Raw genomic sequence first — 6,908 nt, 5'->3', positions numbered from 1 at the left:
GAAGAAGCCCAGGGGATCTGATGGTAGGCCGAAAGTCAAGGCAGGACGGGACCACTGTGGGAAATGCGGTCAGTCACACGAGGGAGCTTGTTGCACTGGGTTGGGTTCGGGCTGCTATAAGTGTGGCAAGGTGGGGCATTTTGGCAGGGATTGTATTGCCCCCGCCCCTGCGGTACAGATGACAGACCTGATTTGCTTCCATTGCAATCAGAGGGGCCACAAAAGGGCCAATTGCCCGAGATTTACAGCAGCGTCAGCAGCAGTGCCAGCGGCAGCGTCGGTCTCAGCGACGCCGTGGGTTACAGATGGACGGAAGGTCAAGACAAAGGTTCCAGTGGTGTGGAGCCGAGCATTTCAGCTGACATCCGAGAAGGCACACGCTGCACCCGATGTGGTGATGGGTATGATTCTTTTCCTCTGATCTTCTTTTGTTGTGATTGTGTTATTGATATGTGCTCTGTTTAGGATCGTTCCATGTGAACGACATCCCAATTCTGGTGTTGTTTGACTCGGGCGCTACCCGATCATTTGTGTCTCTTGCTCTTAGCAAGAGATTTTCCGAGTCTTCGGGCATGTTGGATTGCCCTCTAGAGGTAGAGATTGCAGATGACCGTTCGGTGCGGGCATCGACGGTATTTGGAGATTGTGTGCTGAGGTTATTTGAGGAGCGCTACTTGGTAGACTTGGTTCCTATTCCATTTTGTGGGAACAAGGTGATTATAGGCATGGATTGGCTCATCCCTAATGGGGCAGTGATTGACTGCGCGCAGCAGTTGGTGCGGGTCAGGACCCCAAGTGGGGGAGAGCTGGTGATTCAGGGTGAGAGGCCACAACGAGGACCGACTTTATGTTCAGCAACGAGAGCTAAGCACTACCTCCAGCGTGGTTGCGCAAGTTATGTTGCGTATGTTATGGATACCCGGGAAACGGGTAGGGCGACGGTGGACGATGTACCTGTCGTACGAGAGTTTGCGGACGTATTCCTTGAGGAGTTGCCGGGGATACCTCCGGAACGACAGGTGGAATTCAGGATCGACCTGGTTCCTGGTGCGGCTCCGATAGCCAAGGCGCCGTATCGGTTGGCTCCTCCTGAGATGCAGGAGTTGTCTACACAGCTGCAGGAGCTGTTAGACAAGGGTTTCATTAGACCAAGCAGTTCACCCTGGGGAGCCCCGATTCTGTTTGTGAGGAAGAAGGACGGGTCGCATCGGATGTGTATAGATTATCGGGAGATGAACAAGGTAACGGTGAAGAACCGCTACCCACTCCCGAGGATTGATGACCTCTTCGACCAACTTCAGGGAGCATCTTGGTTCTCCAAGATTGATTTGCGTTCATGGTATCATTAGATGAGGGTCAGAGAGGAGGATGTACAGAAGACTGCATTTCGGACGCGTTATGGCCATTATGAGTTTGTGGTGATGCCTTTCAGGCTCACCAATGCTCCTGCCGCGTTCATGGATCTCATGAACCGCGTGTGTAGACCGATGTTGGATCGGTCTGTGATAGTATTTATTGATGACATCTTTGTTTATTCCAAGACGTGGGAGCAGCATGAGGAGCATCTGCGGGAGGTTCTGGAGAATTTGAGGAGGGAGAACTTGTATGCTAAGTTCTCCAAGTGTGAGTTCTGGTTTTGTGAGGTGCAGAACGGGATTTCGGTAGATCCGGCCAAGGTAGAGGCCGTGATGAATTGGGAGGTTCCGAGGTCTCCATTTGAGATTCAGAGCTTTCTAGTTTGGGCAGGCTACTATCGGAGATTCATTCAGGACTTCTCCAAGATAGTAGTTCCACTCACCCGACTGACTAAGAAGTCGGTGGTGTATCGCTGGGGGCCTGAGCAGCAGGCCGCATTTGAGACGCTGAGACAGAGATTGTGCGAGGCGCCAATCTTATCCCTGCCAGAGGGCATAGAGGATTTTGTTGTGTACTGCAATGCATCCATCGCAGGTTTAGGAGCGGTATTGATGCAGAGAGGGCATGTCATCGCCTACACGTCGAGGCAGCTGAAGCCTCACGAGGCGAACTACCCGGCGCAGGATTTGGAGCTGGGGGCTGTTGTGTTCTCCCTCAAGATTTGGCGTCATTACCTTTATGGGGTTCGTTGTACGATTTACGCAGACCACAAGAGTTTGAGGTATCTCATGGACCAGCCAAATCTAAATATGAGGCAGCGTCAGTGGCTTGATGTGGTGAAGGATTATGATTGTGAGATCCTCTACCATCCGGGGAAGGCCAATGTCGTGGCCGATACGCTTAGCCGCAAGGCAGCGCCGATCAGGGATTTCTGTCTAAGGATGACAATGATAACTCCGCTTCTGGAGCGGGTTCGGGAGGCTCAGCAGGAGGCCATGAAGGAGGAACATCGGTAGAGTGAGCGGATTGTGGGGCAGGTTTCCTTTTTCGACTATGATAGCCGGGGTTTATTGACTCTTCACCGTAGGGTGTGGGTCCCTTATCATGGAGGAGTGCGCCAGGTCCTAATGGAGGAGGCGCACAAATCCCGATTCTTCATTCATCCCGGGGCGACGAAGATGTATATGGATCTTCGTCTGGACTATTGGTGGCCCTGCATGAAGCGGGACGTGGCATGGTACGTGGAGCGGTGCTTGACCTGCAGGAAGGTCAAGGCCGAGCATTAGAGACCACACGGCAAGATGCAGCCGTTGGATATCCCGCTGTGGAAATGGGAGGATATTACCATGGATTTTATCACGAAACTTCCCAGGACCGCGCGGGGGATGGATTCGATATGGGTCATCGTGGATCAATTGACCAAGAGATCCCACTTTATTCCGATTCAGGAGAGCATCTCGGCCGAGAAATTGGCTGATATCTATATCAGGGAGGTGGTGGCGCGGCACGGAGTGCCAGTTTCGGTGATTTCGAACAGAGACGTGCGGTTTACTTCCAGGTTTTAGAAGAGGTTTCATGACGAGCTGGGTACTCGTCTGCATTTTAGCACCACTTTTCACCCGCAGACGGATGGCCAGAGCGTGCAGACCATCCAGACTCTGGAGGATATGCTGCGGGCATGCGTTTTAGATTTTGGAGGTAGTTGGGATACCTACCTCCCGCTGGCGGAGTTCTCGTATAATAACAGCTATCATGCGAGTATCGACCGTCCTCCCTTTGAGATGTTATATGGGAGGAGGTGCAGGACCCCGATATGTTGGGGCGAGGTTGGACTGAGAGTCATGGGGAGCACCGAAGTAGTACTCAAGACGACAGAGAAGATTCAACAGGTCTGGAGCAGGCTTCAGACTGCTCAGAGTTGGTAGAAAAGTTACCCCGATAAGCGTCGATCAGACCTGGAATTCCAGGTCGGGGATATGGTTCTCCTGAAAGTGTCACCATGGAAGGGCGTCATCCGATTCAGGAAGCGGGGCAAGTTGGGCCCAAGGTATATCGGACCGTTCAGGGTTGTAGCCCAGGTGGGCAAGGTGGCGTGCCGGCTGGATCTGCCAGCCGAACTCAGTCAGATCCACAACACATTCCACGTCTCTCAGTTGCAGAAGTGCCTAGTGGAAGATACAATAGTGGTACCCTTGGAGGACATTCAGGTTGATGGTAGCCTGAATTACATCGAGCGGCCTGTGGTGATCCTTGACCGGAAGTCGAAGGATCTAAGGAACAAAAGAGTAGAACTCGTGAAGGTGCAGTGGCAGCACCGAAAGGGGTCGGAATGGACTTGGGAGCCGGTGAGTGAGATGATGGAGCACTACCCCGAGCTGTTTCAGGATCGAGCGGCAGACTTCGAGGACGAAGTCTAAAATAAGTGGGGGAGATTTGTAGCACCTGGATCTTGGTATGTATTCTGTTATTAAATCTTCATTTATTTTTGCATTTTGGCCTTGGACTCGGCGAGTCGAAGGACTGACTCGCCGAGTAGAAGCGGGATGAGGCGCGGGGATTAAGTTGCGGACTAGGCGAGTAGCCTGTCAGCTCCTAAGCAACTCCCATGAGCTCTCCCTTGTAGACACATACGCATGCCGAACCTGCTCTAACATCCTCAGGCTGGAAACCCGACACACTGACGATACCTTCACACATCCCCGTGAAAAATTACCGCTACATACATAACTTCCTGATCACAACCATACTGGAAAATCTAAGGCTCCATCCTTGCATCCCCTCCGAACTCTTCTGATTCTACACTACCGGAAATCCTTCCGCAACCTCAACAGACACCCAACCCGGATGTGTTCCCATACCACTGGTACCTACCAATAGCTGAAACACTGCCGATAATCCACTTACTCCACATCCTCCTCTTTTGGAGTACCCATGCTCCTTCCAGAGCTACATGCCTTTCCTTTCCAGGAAATCCACTCAACAACCCTTACTGCACCTGCACGTGCCACTGAGCTAAACTTCACTCTACATTATCCATGTAGAGCAACTGCTATTCTCGAACTTCCATAAACTCTGAATCTGCTTGCAAGGACTCTCGGGTCCATGCACTGCCTTCCACTACATGATCAATACTTGGGGCCAGACCATATCAATTATCATCCCATGCTGACACATTTTCTCACTCTCCTCGAACCGATCCACTAACACATACAGAGTCTTCAGCATGGCTGGACCGCCTATCAGGCCTTCAGCCTATCTGGACCACTCTCGGAACCTTCAGCATGTCTGGACCGCCCTCTTGGGCCTTTAGCCTGTCTGGATCGTTCCCCAAGCCTTCGGCCTGACTGGTATGCCCAGAAGCCTTCAGTCTGTCCGGACCGCTCAAAATTGTCTTACGTCACCCTGAACCATTCCTTTCGGAAATCTGTCATGTATATACTGTTGTAGCCCACTTGGGGCTCCGAACTCTAATTCCATTCCTTATACTAGAATCCCGACCTATCCGTAGGCCCAACCTTGGTCTGTATCCCGCCCCATTCGTCTGGCACGTACTCATACCAGCCCACACTCTTGGCTGACTGAAACACTGCTGAATCCCAAACAGCTAATCAACCTCAAATACTTGTCGATTCTCTTGAGAATTTTCCAATTCACCCCACTTAGAGCACTGACTACCAACCACTGGTGACCCAACCGGCATCACTTACTCAACAAATTCTCTTATACTTGAACTGATTCTAAACGAGCAACCTCCATAAAACCACGTTCCAGCATCGCGGATCTCGAACTCTAGTAGAGTTTGACTCCCCACTGAACACTTCTCAAAACACAACTGCTATACCCGACAACAAGACCATACAACCAAAATCTGACCATCAATTCCTTGGATGCTAACTGATTCCAATCCCCTAACTACTGACCCCTCAATAATACCATAAACCCGAAAGACCGAACGAATACAATACCATGAATTAAGCGAACGAGACTAGCAGATATAATACTCCATAACAACCATAAGATAACAAGATATCAAGAAGGAAACATACCCGCAGATGAATCTGGCTCTGCCCTGACCTCTTCTGCTATGAGCTGAAAAACATGCCCTTGAGCCCTTGGGGGCTCTGCTTCACCTTGACCTGCACCCGTAATCCTTAAAGTGGCCGGTGCTGGAGCCTGCACTGGTCCTGTAGTAAGCTATGGACAGTTGGCCCTCATGTGACCAACCTGATGAGACTGGTAACAACTCCTCATATCCTGAACCGGGATTTACTGGCGGCAATCCCTTGCGTAATGCCCCTCTCTTCTGCACTTGCGGCACACACCACCGGATCTACAAACTCCGGTGTGACCCTTCCTGCACTTCCCACAAGTGCGGCTGCTCTGATCTCCCAACCTAGAATCAACGATCTTGGACCGTTTTGGCGCAGGCTGTGACTGCGCCGAGGCCTGCCTCAGCTCTCTCAACTGCAACTCAATCTCCAACTCAAGTTGCCGAGCGGCCTCCTACAACTCCAACGAGGTCTCGCACCTCTGCGTAGACACAAACTGCCTGATGTCCCTCTTGAGCATACTCAAGTATCGGGACATCTGAGCCTGCTCCGAAGCAAACTCAGGCAAAAACATCGCCTTCTCAGTGAACATCCTGGTGATCTCCGTCACCGACTCAGAATCCTGCTTCAGCTCCAAGAACTTCTGAGCCAACCTCTCTCTCTCTCTCTCTCTCTCTCTCTCTCTCTCAACCCATGGAACATAACGAGTGCTGAACATCTCCCGAAACTGATCCCAAGAAACTACAACCCGCTACGCATCCGAATATGACCCCATAGTCAACCTCCACCAGTCCTTTGCCCCGGGCCTCAACAGGTTCAGAGCACACCTCACCCTCTGATCAGCAGGGCATGAACATGTGAAGAAACGTCCCTACACATCTGACAACCATCGCATAGCAACAATCGGATCCTGAACTCCATCAAAAGTAGGGGGATTCGTATTATCTAAATCCCGATACTAAAAACCTCTACGGGCTCCTCCCCCTTCTGCTGCTACAGCTGTTGTGGCCGCCACGGCAGCAGTCTCTGTAAGAGCCGCATAACGCTCATCAAAATACTCGACCATGGCGGTCTTGATCGACCCAAACAGTTCCGACAACTCGGCCCGAAACATAGCAGCAACCTCCTCATGCAGGATCTCACGAATCCTATCATCCAACCCGCTGACTCGTCGAGTCCCTATACTCAGAAACTCCCAATCCACGACTAAACTCGTCGAGTCGCCCCGAGACTCGCCGACTCCAACAAACTTTGACTCCTTTCTCGCTCAACTCACCGAGTCGTCCCTCGACTCACCGATTCACAGCTCAACCAAAAGGTTAGGACTTCACGACCAGACTCGCCGAGTCCAAGAACAAACTCGCCGAGTCCAAGACAACATTCAACATACTCGCCGAGTTGTTCTTCCAACTCATCGAGTTCCTGCCTATCTTCATCCAACTCGCCGAGTCTACCATCGACTCGCCGAGTCGACCTTCCTCATTTACACTAAGAACCCTGAAC

This window comes from Lactuca sativa, chromosome 5 (genome assembly GCF_002870075.4).
Source record: "Lactuca sativa cultivar Salinas chromosome 5, Lsat_Salinas_v11, whole genome shotgun sequence".
Classification (NCBI taxonomy): Eukaryota; Viridiplantae; Streptophyta; class Magnoliopsida; order Asterales; family Asteraceae; genus Lactuca; species Lactuca sativa.
This window is presented reverse-complemented; position numbering follows the sequence as displayed.